Below are 18,397 nucleotides of genomic sequence, written 5' to 3' on the forward strand. Positions count from 1 at the left end.
TTTAGAAAACTTTGAATTTTGTCTAAAAAACCCTGATGAGATTGGGGCTTCCTGTGCTGTGCTCGGATGAAGAGATGGTCCCTACCTTAGGAATGAACGGTCTGAAGAGATAAACCAAAGAACCGGCCCCGCTGCTGTGCGGGGCTTGGCCGAGAACCACAAGGAGTGAAAGGCAGAGCCAAAAATTAAGCCCAGATCTCCATTTGCTAATTGCAGTTCCCAACAGCTTGGTCGTCTTTGAGAGCTAGCGCACGATTTAAAGATTTGTAAGGGAAGTGGTGTCCCAGATGAGCAAGTTTTCTTGGTTTTTTGATGCCCAGCATCTTTGGGGCACCCCCTGCAAACTGCTTCCCTGGGAGCAGCAGACACTTCTGTGCCTTGTGTAAATAAAATAGGCCAAACACTTCTGTGGAAATCTTTCATTCTTGACGAAACTTTTGTTTAACATTTTGGCAACTTGCTTTTAAAGTCAGTATAGTTCCCCATCCCTTTCGCAGTAGCTTCTTGCTAGTTTCTGCCAGAAAACCTGGCATTTTTTCATAAACCATCTATTCTTGTATTTTTGCTACCAGACATCAGTGGCACCCTGACTCAGAAGCTGAGTTGCTAGACTGTGCTTTTCCTGGAGCCAGATCTACTAATTCTCTTCCCTGGTAATTCTACACAGAAGAATGACTCTCTGATCTTACAAGTCTTACTGTGCTACCAGACCACAGGCAACAAAGTGGCCAAACTGCTTTCTCATCATTATTGCTGTGAAATGCTCCTTTTTTTTCCTGGTTTTTATATAGTTCTAGTTTAGTTCTCCACCTGAATTCACATTTGCATTGAAATACAGCAAGCAGTTACACCTACGATCTGTTGTTACACCTACAATCACCGGGGTGCGCATCCCAGCTTGTGCGGCATATGGCAGTGCTTATCACGTCAATAACAAAGTCTCAATAATGCCATTCTTGGTTGTAATTATCTTTTATTATTATCAAGGGTCATTCCTGGGCTCTTCATTCTTTCATCTCATGTGGAATTTTGGGCTTCCTTATTAATTAAATAGCCAGTGTGATTGAATTAGCCAATTAGCTCTGCCTGCAGGGCTGAGCATTGATCCAAACAAGGGGCCTGATTTCCCAGACCTGTTGCTTGCAGGGAGCTGGGCTGCCAAGAGCGGCTCCCAGCACTTGGCAAACTACTGTTTGCCTGCATCAGTAAATCTGCAATTATTAGACCAGGTACAAAAAAACATATCCCACTTATTTTGAAATGCAACTTATTAGACCGAGTGAAATATTTTTATTTGGATACTATCCTACTAGGAGGGTACTGCTTATCAAATATGAAGATGTCCATGAAATCAGGTGTTGCTATATAGTGTTCTGACGTTATCAATTTTTTTTTCTCAGAGTGACTTTAAATAATCTTCTTGTAATTTAGAATTTGTAAAGCTAAAATTGAAAATGGGAAAAAACCTTTTAAAAGAGGAGTCCTGACTGTTCCCAGGTATTGGAACAGTTTTGCTGTAAAATTGTGTATCACAGAAACTATTCAAGTAATAAAAAAAATACGACTCAACAGTTACTTCAACAGGACAAGGTATGTTCCCTCATCCTGAGGCACAGATTGCACCCACATTGCACCAGGGCCTCCCTTAAGCATCCGTGCCCAAAAGGCAGGTTGGATCTGTATGCAAATGCTGCTTTTCTCTCTCATGCTCCGCCGTTCTCACTCCTGTTTTTCCTCCCTTTATCTTGACATGTTTGCTATTTCTTCTACACTGTGCTTTGCTGAATAGCAGATCGAACTTCAAAGCAACTTTAGTTTGAAATTTGTTTCCAAGCTTCTAAGCTATTCTTTTTCTGACAGCAGTGGATAAGAAATTGTCACTACCACTGGTGACATATCATCAGGAGATAGAGGAATAACAGATGGGCAGCAGGGAGATAGTGGGACGGAACTTCTTGAAAAGACTGTGTTGACATCGCCCACTCTGAGAGCAGAGGTAGAATGACCCCCAGAAGGGAACTCAGCCCTAACTCACAGGTGCTCTATTTTTGTACATAGATCATATTTGATTTAAGAGTTTGAAGTTTTAAAACAGCTACATTAGAATTAATGAAAACTATTAATAAGGATTACAAAAGGGATGAATGGATTTAGCCGCTAACTTTGGTGCTCTAGATGAAATGTAACTGGTGTAGCCGAATGCCATTAATAAGAGTCAAGAATCCTTGGCTGCAATGTGAGATCGATGGGTTATGACATTTTGATGTCAGGCTGATGGATCTGACTTTTGAAATGAAGAATGATTGATCATGACTCTTCAAAACTATGGCTCATTATCAGCATATCTAGGCAACTCTTGACACCGACCATGCATAACAGCCACTATGGCACATCAAAAGTCATCTTCTTGGGTGGGTGGCCACCCAAAGCCACCCAAATTTCTGAGAAAGTTAATTGTTCTGATTACTGCAAGATATTACAGTATATTGCATAAAACAAAATAGTGGATGGCAGCTACATGGAAGGTACCATAGACGCAAAGACAAGATGGTGTTTTTTTAGCCCAAAGTGCCTTTGTATGTAAAGGATGGTCCACACAGCCTATAGGAAACCTGTTCTTTGTGATGGTAGCAGGAAAATGATATAAAGCACAACATGGGTTTCATGTTCTGCATTTTAGAAAAGTCTATTATTTTGTCTTCCAAACCAGGAATGACACAAACCCATAGGAAAAGAGATTTCTTGATTTCAAAGAGAGCTGAGTTAGTGCTAATTACTTTTCAAAATCTTCTTCTTTTTATATTTTAAATTTTAAAAACATGTGACTGTTTTATTTATAGTATATTAGTCTAGTCAAAAGTTTGCTCCAGGGTGTAAAACTGTTGTACAGTGGATAACATGGAGAGTACATTAAATGCAGGGCATAACAATATTCATGGTAATAAAATAATGCCTGAACACTCCAGGCCAATTATTCTATTCTATTCTATTCTATTCTATTCTATTCTATTCTATTCTATTCTATTCTATTCTATTCTATTCTATTCTATTCTATTCTATTCTATTCTATTCTATTCTATTCTATTCTATTCTATTCTATTCTATTCTATTCTATTCTATGCTATTCTATGCTATGCTATGCTATGCTATGCTATGCTATGCTATGCTATGCTAGGCACTTCAAACAGTTTCTAACCACCACATTCAACATTATATTAATTTGGCTTGGGGGACATCATAAGGTATTGACTTTCCATCTAGGATACTAAGACATTAGACAATTACAAGTTCTGCCAAGTCTTGCCAATTATTCTGTCTCCCAAAGGACAAGGAATACAGAAATGCTTCACACTGAGAAAATTACCTTTTTTTACAAAAAAATAAAAGAAAAACTATTGCGAAGAAATATTCTTCTAAATTAGGGATCTGCTGGGAGGTTTTTTTCCCTTCTGGAGTAATAAAGGTGTGCGGCTGAAGCTGGCAGTTGTTCAAGTGGGGATTTAGGGTGCTTCTAGTAAAACCTGGACTGCAACCTGTGGATCAGGTTTGGAAAAGTAAAGTCTTAAAAATAACTAACAATTACCTAATAAATAGTAACAATTACTAAGCAATCATTTTGCAAATTTCTCTCAGCTTTGGAAGGTCGGCAAATTCCTGTGATTTAGGCACAGCATTTGTTTTTTGTGGCTGGAGTATGTATGCAGAATGGGCCTTGAGAAGAGGCAATTTCCAACATTTGCTGTGCTTGTTGACCTGTTTCAGATGACCGAACAGGAGATCTCTGCTTGTTTTTTGATGTTATATTCACATTTATGGTGTCGATTGATACATGAGACATCATTTGCTGCTGCTCTGAATTAGGGCTGAGCACACATGAAGATCACTGCTCCATTTTGATCTGTTCTTATTTTATGCCTCCACTGACTGGGACACAAACCCCAGAACAGTGGAGATACGGCCTGGATCTCTGCTGCTGAAAAATTACTTCCAGCCAGCAACTTCCAGAGTTTTAGTTACTCTGAATCAGTATTATTATGAATTAGTGTTTTCAGGAGAGCAATTGCTTGGTGCTTTATCAGATCTTAAGAAATTCTACTAATGTTACATCACCACATCGCAGCAGAGAGATCCTAGGAAGCAAACACTGCATCAGGCCCTTAATTCAGGGTCATAGCACTGTAGGCTGTTTTTTTAATTAAGTTTCTTTTCTGGGGCAAAAGTAATTTGTAAAATCTGTCCAAAACTGGCAGATTCGATGTGATGAACAGCTCATAATCTACCAGCTGAAACCTTCTCAGCAGTTCATCAGTTAATGAATTTAAGCCAAAGTTTTTCTTCAGCAATAATGGCGAAGTCTGCTACAATTTAATGGTGAAGCTACGGAATATTAATAGTGGGTTTATAGAAATTGCCATGAACATCTACAGATTTCACTGTTGCATGTTGTCCAGCTGTGGCAGTTTGAATGCTTTAGAGAAGAAAACACAGTTCTCAGTTTTCTGAAACAGAACGAGACTGAATGGGTTTACAGCAGCTCCAACACTGGGGCTCCTGCAGAGCTAAGGGGACCTTTTTTTAGGAATTCTACTTCTTGGTTTTACATTCTCTGTATAATTTTTATTCTTCCGAGTCAATAAATAGTGACGTTTCTGAGATGCTGGCCATGAGGGAGGCTTGATCTTATCGAAACACAGCCAAGAGTGCCTGACGCTTGCTGAAAATGGGCAGAATTTATTATATATGTTGAGCTGCATTGGAGAGACTGTGAAGACACTTTCTAGAAAAGAAAACTGCATGTACTGCTCGGAATGTAAAAAATGTGACAATAAAAAAGAATGTAAAATCTACCTACTGCTGTTAAAGTCTTGTATTTATTTTTAAAATTTTCCCCATAACCATTCAAGTTCATTAACTGAATACGGCTCATTTGGAAATGATGGTTTGTTTTTTGTATTGTCTAGACAGCTACATATTCAGCATATATAAGCTATAGCTCAGCAAACAGAAAGCAAAAAATAAAGACATATCTTCTGTTGTGCGCAAAAATACACATCAATGGATTTCCAGCAGGACCTGTAGTTTATCGATGACAGAAGCAGTATTTCAACAATAGGATTCTCAAGCTGTGTTCCACAGAGCAGTGCTGGTCCATGAAATTGTGTTATAATACATCACTTGCCGGGGATGCCAAGGATTAAATCCGTGCCGAGCCTGCCGGTGTGTGCACACGGGGGCTGGAGACACGCGGGAGGAACCGCGAGGTGCAGCACGGACCACGGACACATCCAGGGCAGTGCAGAGATAGACCCACAAACATCTGAACGCAGGACCAAGTCCAAGTTTGTACACAAGCAAAACCTGGCTTAGTACCTTATTCCCAGTACTGTTTAGCCTTGATCACCTTTAACCCGACTCTTCATGGGGCCAGTTCACTGTGCTTTCCAGTATCAAATATCTTCACATATGAAACCCCAAGCCCTCAGCTTGCTGAGGTAGCTCAGCCCCAGACTCCCAGCAGGATCTGGCTCTCGAACCAAAGCAGCTGCTTCAATCCGCAGAGCATTTGGGACAATTACCTTCTTGCCTTATTCATTTCTGTGCAGTGTTAACCCAGACACCCCAGGATGGCAATTTAGATGTCATGAGGAGTTACTGAACTCCTCATGTAAGAAAGACCTGTACAATTTGCTGTGAGTGACGTCTCATCTTAGTGTCACAAGGGGGTGATAGCTGGATGATAATGCCACCTACTTGTTTCTTCCCCCATCAAAAAGAAGAAAAGCCAAGCAAAACAGGGAAGCCCCTAGCAAGGCATCACAGCCATTTGTTATACTGATGATTATTTTTTGTTTTTCAGACTGCAAGAATGTTTTGTGCTTGGTGCTGTAAAACTGAGGAACTAAAGATGACCCCACCTCAAAAAACTTTCAAAGAAAAACAGTCCTAGCCGCAGAAAGACAGACCAACACAGTCCCGGTCAATATAGCAGTCTGTGAATTAAATTTTTGCTCATTTGCATAGCATAAAATGAGTGTCAGTTCTGATTAGCTGAGCTTGGTTGGAAAGCTGGGAGAGCTGCGCTGCCAGCACGAGCTGCAGAGCAAGTCAAAGACGGGGCAGAGCTGCGGAGTGATCGCGAGAGCTGGAATCAAACCGAAGATTCTCCAATGCAGTAAAGTAGTTCCTGCTCTCTCCCCATCCCCATTCCCTTTTTTTGTTAGGATGAAGTCTGAAGGACTAGATTTTGGGAAGAAATGAAGAATAGTAGTAGCTTAAATAAACTCCCAAATCTCCTGTGAATGTAACTGGAAAAGACTTTAACCACTGCGCTGATGGAGTGAAGAAAGGAGTGCTGCTTCTCAAAGGCATGAAGTTAAGTGTCATTTAAAGAAGGAGGCCAATTTTAGTTTGAGGACATCATTAGCTCTTATTCTGTGAAAACTCCTCTAGCCAGTTATTCAGACCAAGGAAGAATGACAAAAGTAGACCATAGACTACAACTCAGGCCATCTCTTGAGTGTTTCAAGGCTATAACTTATAGATGTGATTTTCCCCACCCCCCATCCCATCCCGCAGAAAACTTGTGATTTTATGTGCTTTTTTATGCATGTATTAAACAAATGGCACAGCTGAATAGCTTTGCTTAAAAACTGGACATTCACCAAAAAGAAGTTTGCCAGCACAGACAATTAGGCTTTCTTCTTTTAACAATAGATTGACTGACTGGCACATTTGAAATGCGAGCGTATTTTTTATTCCTCCGTTCACCCTTTGAGCTGATAAACATGAACAATGGGAAACAGCTGGGACAGGAAAACATTTTAGTTTGTATTTTCAAAGCAAGCAAGAAATAAACCCATCAGTGGGAGCCAGATCACATCTTCTGCCTTAGGGGTAGTCAGCAATTGGGGGGAAAAATACGATCCATATTTTTAATCAAACATTACATATTTATTAATGTGCAGCTGGCCTATTGTGTGCATGATTTTTTTTCTTTAACGCTGCGCTGCGTCCGTCAGCCTGACATTGTTCTGTAACTGACATTACTCTATAAGGATCTGGAAATGCACAGATTTAATAGGAATCATTGAGACAATTGCTTTCTGTATTATTAGGTCTGTGTGACGTAGGTACCATCTGAAATTCAATTTTAGAAGAAAAATAAGATATTGTTCTATCAAGGCAATTTTGTGCACCTGTGATACTGTAAGAACATACACCCCCACCCTCCTATTTTCCTCCTCACTCATCTAACTTCATGGCCATTTAATGATATGTGCCACTCTTTTGTTAAAAATGTTTGGGCAAATGTATTTTGATGCTTATTGAGATTAAAGTTTCAGTACATCTCCCTGGTAGCAAAGGTTGGGCTGTTCATTAGTTGGAGGTTTGGCCTTGTCAGGTTCCATTGACTGTTGGCTAAAAGGATCACTTTATCATCATTTGTCTGCAATGGAGACAGTCTTTATTCAGCCTTGATTCCTCTGGGGTCACAGCTGTCATAACTTCACTTGCTTTATAACGCAGACCCCAGTTTTGCAAACCCCTTAGGTAACCATCTAATAGATTTGGTTTACCTTAATATAGGTAATATGTTATTTATAAAGAAACACAAGGGAAAGGAAGCAAGGACATTGTTTAAAACATCCCCCCCTAACCTACTGCTTGGGATCAATCATTTGGAAATTATGTTAAACTCAGTTCTCATTTTGAACCCAAAAGGGAAATATACTTCTTTTTTTTTTCCTGAGCTTTACTCTCATCTTTTAGCTGCAAATCTCTACAACGAACCCTCAGGTCTGGTTTTCTACTGGTCAAAGTTGAGGTAACTCCACAGATTTTGACAAGGATATTTGGAGAAAAAGGCCTTCATTTGCTCTTATTTTCAAGATCCTGTATCTAAAAGACGGCTGAGGGAGTTGGGGCTTCTCGTAATTTAATTTGGGGATTATTTTGGTTTTGAGATTTGTTGCAACACACTAAAATTTTGCAAGACAGAACGTACAAAGATGTTTCATCACAAATGACAAACATCGTACTTTTTTGGTTCTCTTTTCACTAGCTGTGTGAAACCCTTTCATTACGCAATGGGATTTTTCTCAAAACCACCCACTCCAGTGGGCGATGCTCTTGCTCAGTTTTAATGTCCTGGGCCAACAATCTATTTGCTGAAAACTATAGTTTAATCCAACCTGAAACCAGAAGTTTGACCTAAGTTCAACGTGCTCATTTTTTGAGGCAGAAATGGGCGCGAAGGATGAGCTATTGCTGCCCCTTCTCAAGGGGCACCCACCCAGTGCTCTGGGGAGGGTTTCTCGTCCATAGAGCTCATCCAGTTTTGCAAAGCTTCACACAGGAACACAACATGAGATGATTTTCCATAAAATGAGGCCAAAGGATCAGTTTGTCTCCATTTGATTTAGTAAAACCTGGAATATTTTACAACAAGTGGAACGGCTCCATCGGGGCATTGTGAGAAGCCAGTTTTTGAGTGGTTTGGGAACTAATGTTGGTTTTCACAGAACCAGCACCAGCTTGACCACCAAAAGGAAAGGGGCCGACCAGTTTCAACACTGAGTCTTCTTTAAAATTCCCATTAAAGAATGAGGGGGAAAAAAATCAGAGCTTGATTTTCATACTGTTACGTTTACAAACTCTTTCTAAAATCTGCTGGCAACATCGCTTACTGTAAATAAGATAAAGTTCTCATATTTTTTGTTTTATATATATATATATATTTTAAGGATAACACAGAAACATTTGTATGCTTCACAGAAAGAAATTGTCACACTATGTTCTTAGGAGCCCAACGAATGAAGCTTTGCTTTTAAGTTTGTTTTCAATGGGAAGAACGACGTTGTTAAAGTATGCAAGAAAAACACAGTGCAGAGACAGCTCTGAATGAAACACCCTAGTATAGAACTACATGGGTCCACACAGATACCTCTTCGCAGGTAACTGTTTAACAGGAGTAATTTCACAGAATTAAAAGAAATCCCTATGTAAAGAAAAAGATAATGAAAAATAAACGCCTTGTGGTGGGTACTTTGCTCTTGTTGAAGCTGCAGAAGCTCAGACACACATGATGGTCCCACACTTTCCTCTTCAGGAGAACCAAGCACCAAACCCCCTCCACAGTTCACTGCCTGGCTATTGCTTTTTCTGACTGTTTTGGGAACACATGGCCATAGTTTTGAAACAAAACATACACTCTATCAACGACATTCTCACTGTAAAGTTTCTTTCAAATTCCACTCAGTCATATCTTTTGTATGCATTTGTGCACTAGCATGTGCTGAATTTCCCAGCTAATATCTTAACTGGAAGCTGAATTTCATTTAAGCTTCTAATTCAATGCCAAAACTCATGCCACTGTAATATCTTAATGACAGTTCAAGGTTGATAAGCAAACAAGGAAATGGAGCCATAACGTTATGGAAAGTTTCCCTATAAATATTAGTTTTCATATATTTTTTTATTATATTCTCCCAAATACCTTCCTTCTAAGATTGGAATTCAAACCAGTTATAGGGAAAATAAACATGACATAGGGAAAAACAAACAAACAACGAAAACATCAAAACAAAAAAAACCCAAGGCAGTCTTTCAAAGGTTGCATAAAACTGGATATAAATGCCTGTCTCTATGTGTACTGCTGCACCATCCATGAAAAGAGCCTTTAATACAACTCATCTTCCAAAGGCAAATGTCACTAGATAGAGTGTGGATCATTAGGTGTACTACAGTGCATTCGTCTGCTTGTACCACACTTTGATTAGTATACAGCAAAGATGGCCACAAGCACTCAGAAAGTTTTATTGAGGTTTAAATCTTCATTCAAATGATGTAAAGGGGCATGGTATGAAGATTTAGAAGTCTATAAAGCTGCTTGGCAGTGTCTGTGGCAATCTATGCCACATAAAAACTGAAATGTTTCTACTTTGCTATTGAAACATTTCTACTGTAATTCTTTAATATTAGGTAGCAGCCACAGTGTTGGGACATTACCACATCTGGGAGTATTTCTCTTCCTGAGGAGCTCGCCTGCTATCAATTGTGCAGGATATTATAGAACGTACACACTGTTGATGTCTAGGAGATAATGGAAGAGGAATTGTTACTGCAATTACATATTATTATGCTTTTCAGAAGATAATGTGAGTTCATTCATGTGAGCATTTTGAACTAGCAAATACCCTAATTGCTTACATGTCTGTTATAATCCTAAATCCAGTTGACACATCTGACGTACTGCTGCATTTTTACCTGGCCATTTGCATGTGTACTCTTGATGGTTTTCCTCTGACCTCCATGGACTGTGCAAACAAGGAACACAAGTGTCTTGTGCCTTTCCTTTGCAGTTTTGGTCTAAGTAAACACCCAGGAAAATACAGAGCACTGTAACCAAGTGTGCTTTTTTTCAGGAATATAGAATTAGCCTGTGCAAGAGCAGGATAGGTGCAAATGATCTGATTATGCAGTAACGACAAATTTATGAAATGAAGAGCGTGTGTATTGTTTCAACTGTCCTTTCACAATATATTGGATTGACAGAGAATGTGTGGCATTCACCCATTCACTTAACCAGAAAACAAAGGGAGATGATGAAGAACCATCAGTATTCTGAAGCAGTAATCAAAGTGACGTGGCCAAGCAGTGAAGAACAGCAAGCCAGGCCAAGAGATGCTGCAGCCGTCTGGGTTTACAGGCCCAGCCTGATGGCCAGCGTGGTTTCACAGACCTGCCGGAGGCAGCAGGTAGGGGATGGAGATAACAACAGAGACATGGGAGCAGCACAGGGCCTGTAGTGTTCTCGTGTTCACACTGAGCGACAGAAAGTGTTTACAGAGATGTGTGCTTTTAGAAATCCTTGCTTAACAATCCACTAGAGGGAGCTTATGTATAACCTCTGCTAGGCCAATTATGTCAAAGAGCTTGGCTTTGCATAATTAACCAAGATGAGTTAGTTATGAGGGGGACACCTGCACTGCTATTCTTTCTCCGCCTGTCATCTTGGAGCTCCAAAATGGCATGTGTGGAGCCTCCAGTTCTAACCAGAAGAGCTATTTGGTTTTTGCGAGTGGGACAGCGTCCTCACGGGCGTTAGCTGGGATTCACCTTCACACTCCAGCCTGAGAAAGCAGCTGAGCGAGGAGAGACACCATGGAAAAGCATTAGGAGGGCTGAACTCACCCTGTCTTCTGACTTTGCCTATTTTGATTCCGACTGTAAACCACTAATTCAGTCTCTATGATTCCTTCAGATGAAACAGGCAAACAGCCTGGGCAGCAGACGTTGTTTCCTTTTTATTTCATTAGGACAAGGCTTTCAGCACACGTCTGTCTGGGGCTGCTTGAGTTCCAACCACAAACTCTGTCTCCCTCTCCCTTCTCCAGGTTACAGTTGATAGGAAATTTTGTGTCCTCCATGCTACTTAACATGCAAACACCTTCAAGTATTTCCTACAATGCTAACTAATAAAATACAGGTTTAGCTCTGTCATACCAGAAATATGAACTTTAGTAGCAAAAATACACTTGCAATTACAATTGTAGGTATATCTAGCGATAATGCACTTTGAAGCCACATACCCACACAGCACAGTCTATCTAGCTAAGTAGTCTGATACACTATCAAAAAGCTTATCACAAAACTTGAAATTGCTGTATCCTGTACACTCATTTTGTTGCCTTTTTACTTTCTATTTTTCTGTTGGAAGAGAAAACTTATGACTACACTTCAGCTGTCACCAGCTTTCAAGGTTATACTGATAGGAATGAGAAACATATTCCTAATCTGCATACCAATGCATTGAGAATGCAAAGGCAGGCTTTTTGCCATTGAATAGATGATGATAAGGTCTTAAGTCTTTTGAATTTCTTGTGTTGTACTTGTATTATCATATGATTTCTTAAGCCAAGAATGAATATGTAAATTTCTTGCCACTGACTTGCTCCAAAATAATGGACATTACACTTGCACAGTGGCAATTCAGAGTGTAAAATTGATTAATATTTGTTTTCAAAATGACATGCAATGATGTATGGATCCTTTTACAACTTAAATTAATACTTTAAAGAGATGAATGGTCTCTACAGAGGATGTTAAAGTTCAAGCTGAAAAATTTGCATATTTATATTACAACCAACTGATAATAATTGTCGAAACAGAATGTAATGTGGTTCGTTTTTCATTTTAATCTGGTTGTACTCAAACACAGGACCTCATTAACTTCCAGCAACTAACACAGCATTATCAGTCCCCATAAAACAGGTTTGCCTTGAATGTATGAATTTCAAAGACTGTTTCCAGTGGTGAGGCGCTGTTGAACACCGGGTCAGCCGCTGGCAGGCGCACTCCGGGCCACATGCCACAGAAGCATCAAGGTCACCTGGGCTAACGTTGTTGAGAATCCCGTGGCCAGTTACTACTCGCTAGCTGACACTTGGAGTCAAAACTCAAGATCTTGCCTTTGATGGCTCACTCAAAGACACATTATTTTTGCTCTGAAAGACCAAAGTCAGGATATGGAACGTCATCCACTTTAACAGTGAAAAAAGAACAAGAGATCTTTCCTTAGGATGTAAGTTTTGCATAATGAAAATGCAGAACTTTTGATAGAGAAGATAAAAGAACTTGGAAGGTACATCCCATGTAAATACTATTCCATTTGGATTTAAATAGCAGTGGCAACAAAATTAGTAGTATATTGCTTTTCTGAGGAGAGGAACATAAAACAAACACGCCTTCAATATGTCTTGGGTAGTGCAATGTAGGCATTCTTGTACCAGACATATCAGAATATGTACATCTCTAGAAGAATGAAATAATCAACTAAAAAAATAATAAACTATTTTTTTCTATGTCATCTCATGTTTTGACAGCCAATCTGAACTGATCTGAGATTCCGAAATTCCATGGGCCTAAGAACTCCCATTGACCCATCTGGTGTATGGCTGGTCTGGTGGGATGGGAGAGCAAATGTAATTTTCCTTTAATATTATAACAGCTACAAATAACTAAGGACTGCTCTTGACTCAAAAAGGTGGTCTGACAGTTCGTAATATCTGGAGTATAGATGCATTTGCAATCTCCTAGGTATATTCCTAGAGGGTAACTTTACTATACCTAACTTTCTGTATGTAGCCCAGATGTTGCCTTTATGCAAAGAACAGATCAGCCAGGTCAGCCCTATGGCTGCTTTGGGCAGTCCTGGAAAAGTCCTGAGAGGCTGAGAATAAGAGGAGGAAAATTACAGAAACTCTGTAAAGAAACTAAATGTATATATTGCTAGTAAAAATAACAAGAACTTTTATTTAAATGAATGAAAATCTCTAGAATGTCAATACCTGGAATTATATATATTATTTCCTATTAAGCCATCCAGCCTTCTCATTATAACATCAAGAAGAATCTTCCTATCAATCAACTGCCAAATACCTGAAAGAGAACCTGTTCCAACTGCATAGTGACTGGTCACTCGGCTGCTGCAATTTTATAATGCTGCCAGAATCGACTCTTTGGATGCTCCTTGCAAAATCAGTCTTGTCCAGCATTTGAATTCGTCCATCCTACATGCTGGTCACTGAAGTATGACTAAATAATTGATTTTTCATGAGGAAGAGAATGTACTTTCCTATAGAGTTTTGTATTGGGACCTGTGCTATAACATATTCATAACTGCCTTGGAAAAACGCAGAAGTGCATATTCTGGTGACAATGCAATTGCCAGTAGAACATTACCTAGAACAGTCAAAACTTAAAATGATTGGGACTTTGAGAAGAATCTCTGAGCAACTCGGTAATAAAATGGCTGAAGAGACAAGATGCTGACAAAAGAAAATGCTGCATGGGTGGGGGGAAGGGAGGAGAAAACAATACCCCAACCCAGAAACACAACATGCATCTCTAAATAATTTATTATCACTTAGCAAGCCGAGAGAGCCGGTATGGACAGGAAACGCTAACTCAATGCTCAGGCGAGGAATGGAAAGAACATTATTCTATATACACAGCACCTCTGACTGGTGAATACTTCACAGTGTTTGATCTCAAACACAGTACTACAGAACAGCACAGAGAAAAACAAGGACAAACAACATTCTGGAATGGTTTCTGAAAAATTAAATAGATTGGATTCCTTTGATTAGGAAAGGAAGCATTTGGGAGGAGGCTATAAAAACATGCCTTAACATGGAAAAGATGAATAGGGACTAAATGGTCACCATTTCTCATACTACATCAATTAGTGGGCAACCTGTGAAATTAGAAAGCAGAAAGTATATAGAAGTATATATTTCTTTACATAGTTTCTATGTAATCAAAACAGACTTCCATGCTATATTGGGATGGGAAAATTGTGACTTCAGAAGGTGACTGGAGAAAATCCAGACAAGAACTTTCCATCAAGGATTATTAAACACAATGATGCAGGTGGAAACAGCAGTCCCTGGACTCCAGATCGCTGGAAGCAGTATGAATGCAACGAGGAAGCTTCAGGTGGTTGCTCCAGCCTTATGCTTGTTTTTTGCGAACACCTGCAGGAGCCAGGACGTAAGGCAGAGGCTTCCACGGGGCACGGCAGAACAGCACAGCCGCAGCAAAACCAAGAACTGGAACACAGGGATACTTGTTCTACTCTAATCACAGCTAAGCAAATCCCAAAATGTTTTGCTTTTCAACCCCACCAAACGTACTGGCAAATTTTCTTACTGGAGCAAAATCTTAGCCAGCGAAAGTGGGTATTTCTAGTACAGGTTCTGGCAATCCCTGTGAGGCAATAAGGGTGAGTTAAGCCATCAGAAATATATATTTACACATGGAAATTGTTAGCAATACTGCTCTTCTTTTCCCTAGAGACAGCTCCGTTGCGACAGCCTTGGAAAACACATGCACGCACACACAGAGAAACAATCAATAGATACACTTAGGAAGCCTGTTATACCATGTTGTGCTCCATGGATTTTGATAATATCAATCATAATTGAGTTAGATATAATCCATCTGACTTTCAGTGTGCCGGGGTCAGCAGGGGACGCAATGCCTCACTTCACATCAATTACCACATATAGTAAGGTGGGGGTAAGCAATTCCATTTGATAGTTTGCAGCTATAAATAATTATATGGCAATAGCAGTAAAGTTGGCTCTTGGGCACAATACAGAATCATGAATTTTCATTTACTTATATCTCAGAAGCTGTTAGGCTTACTGGTTTGAAATGTGAGCCCCTGATTAAGTATATCAGTCTTTATATTAATACAGTATATGCAGCTAGTAGATGCTTTTGAATGTACATTTTATGCTTTCTCTTATTTCATGAGAATATTTTCATTACAAATATGACCACATGATACCTAAGGACTGATTAGAAATTGCTATGACAAAGCAAACTTCGTCTCATGCTCCTTTAATATCACGTTCCATCGTTCATTTAGTTTAGGGTCTGTCCCATCCAAGCCTCCATGGCATTTCGGTAAGATGTTTTTCACATGCCATATAACAAATTCTCAGCAATTTGAAAACATGTAGAGCAAAGCAGGTTTATTAACAGAAGAGCAGTGCAGAAAGGTTGCAAAAAAGATCTCAGATTTTTTTTACTTCCTTCCTTTGCCTGGATACCTGTTCCTTTTTAAACGCTGTTATATATGACATATTCTGTGTTTTAAAGAACAGTCAACAGAGACAGAGTGGACATGGAGATGAAGGCAGAGTATGGCAGGAGCATGAGAAGGAGCTTAGCTGACTTCAATTTGAAAACCAGAAAAGAACCCAGCTGAGGGACACGTAAGGAAGGCTGATGTACTTCTTCCAGTTCTCTTCACCATCATCCTGTTCTTCTTGTACTGGAAGAAGTACAAAAGCTCAGTCTTCCTAAACCATATGGGGGTACCTCTGTGGTCCATAAAAATGCAATAAAATTCACTTTAAGTTTTAAGAGCAATATGGAAGTAGGGAACGGGAAGAGCGAAGATTCAAGATAGTCTGAGAATTAGAGAACTAATTTGTCTTCAAAAAACCCACCCACTTAGAGAAATTTTATTTTCAAACCTTTTCCTAAGGGTGATGAGTGTTTGGGGGGGTGGTTTCTCCATGTCCTTTCCTACATGTGCCATGGATAAGAAATGAAATACCCTAATAAAGTAATATTTTTGGATGTTTTTCTAGATTTGAACTGTACAGGAGTTTTGAGGAACACGTGCTGTGTCTAACAAAGCTTTTTTAGACTAAGAATTTGGTTCAAAAGGAGCAAAGAATCACAGCCTGCCAGTACTTGTCCACTGGGAGCATATATTCTTGTCACTTTCAAAAATTAAGCTTTACACTATCATAGGGAGAGTGTCTCGTTGAAATAATGCTGAGACTCTCTGCAGAACTAATGTGCTGTGATTCACTGATTCTTGTCTTATCAGAAGGTGGATGAGGCTGTGAAAGTGAAACATATCTGGTCTGTGCTTATTTGTGCACATACAGTGTATTTCTGGCAAGAAGAAACCAACCACAACCAGCAGCTTCTGCCATGGACCAGATTCCACCACTGATGACAGAATGAATACAGGAACATACCACGTTCTCTCCTCAAGATTTCTGTGGTGCAGCAGGGACAAATTTCACTGGTAAGAGTATTTTCAGAAGTACAAATGCCCCGAGCAGGTGTTGCAGAGCGCTCACACAGAACAGTTCACAGTTCACAGAGATGCTGGGCCCGGGGGTGATGTACAGGGACAACCGGTGCTGGGGCAGCGCCAGGAATCAGATCCAAGAATGCCGATGGGAAATGGGGCAGATGTGGCTGGGCAACACTAGGAGGGGTTTAACAGGCAGGAACAGAAGAAAGATGCCTCATCAGTAAGATGTTGCCATATGATCTCGATTTGAGGAAAGAGTCTTTTTCTTTCACCCTGACCAGAAGACCAATTTGGAAAACTAGGAGCGTTTTGAACAGTAAGAAAAATGTTAAAAATTTTGGTAACCTGAGAAAGAATTAATCTAGGAAGAAGTCTTCTAACCAGGAGGAAGATCAAATGCATTAATGATGGCACAGATATTTGATCAAGAGTTAATGATTTAAAGAGAAGGCAGATCATATGTGCCAAAGGAATGCATAGTTGTCACTGATACTAGATGAATCACTAATAACATGTGAATACAAAGGGAAGGTTTGCCATATGATCAGTAAGAGCTGTATCCTTAATTATGGCCTGATAGGACGGATCTAATTTTAGTAATACAACCTAGTAAAACTGATGCTTTGGGAAGCCCCGGTCACTGCCCATGGAGCAACGTCTCGCTGATCAGAGAACGGCTGTTTAGCAGCGAGAATTGAACGGCAGTCACCAAGGAGCCCGATTTGTGTTCAAAACTGGTGTTTAGCAGCATGATCTGAACTGCAATCAAGGGAGAACTCGGAGCTTTATCTAAGGGGAGCAAATGGATAGTTTCCAGCCTCATTACACAAAATATTTGTAGCAGTTTAAATTAGATTGGAAAAGGTCCCAAATTATTTTAACAAGAGATCTGTAGAAAGAGAACTTTTGGAATATGTTTGAGAGCAGAAATCTGCACAAATGTAAAGATTCCAGTAAAAGATTTAAAGTAAGTGTCCTTTTTTTTTTTCCTATTGTAAAAGGAAAAATATCTGAGAAGCCATTGTAATATATATCAAGTAGGCATTTTCTCCTGTAGGTTTTTTTTGGGTGGTTTTTGTTTTGTTAGTTTTGTTTGGGGGTTTTTGTGGTTTTGTTTGTTTTGTTTTTAGTTTCTTTGTTTTTCACACTGTTCTTCCACTAATTTCTCTGCCCTATAACGTGCTGCAACGCCCACATGGGTTGTTGTTTTTTTCAGCAAACTATAATGCTTCCCAGAAAACCCGCAACACATCTTGATAAGAAAGATGTATTGTGTTGTCTCCTAGGCCAGCTTCCTGAAGTCACTGCTCAGAGGGCTAAAGAGTAATACAGAAAGTAATAATCTCTAGGCACAAGTATTATTAAAGAATTTGGTGGCCTTACTATGAACCTGATGCACTGTGCGTCAGCCCAGTTGGCACTGTATTCCCTGTGATCATGTCATCAATCTGATATCATACCCCAAAGCTGATATTTCACAGTATTCTCGCAATTGAATATTTTAACAACCACCTCCCGTGCTGGTTTTGTACATTTAGTGTTTGTCTCATGCTTTTCTTCTTTTCCTAACTCGATCACGGCCAATGGTCAGTTGGAAGATGCGGCTGCCCGGCCTGTTGCCGCACCTCTGCATATTCATGAGCAAGATCTTTCCATATCCACATGGCAAACCTTTCAAACTGTCATAAGGAAGAAATAATCACCTTTTCTTTAAAATCAAACAAAGCCCACCAGAGCTGTGTTCTTTGTACAATAGTTAACATTGTCACT

The sequence above is a fragment of the Streptopelia decaocto genome, assembly GCF_964273445.1.
Source record: "Streptopelia decaocto genome assembly, chromosome: 11".
In the NCBI taxonomy this organism is placed as follows: domain Eukaryota; kingdom Metazoa; phylum Chordata; class Aves; order Columbiformes; family Columbidae; genus Streptopelia; species Streptopelia decaocto.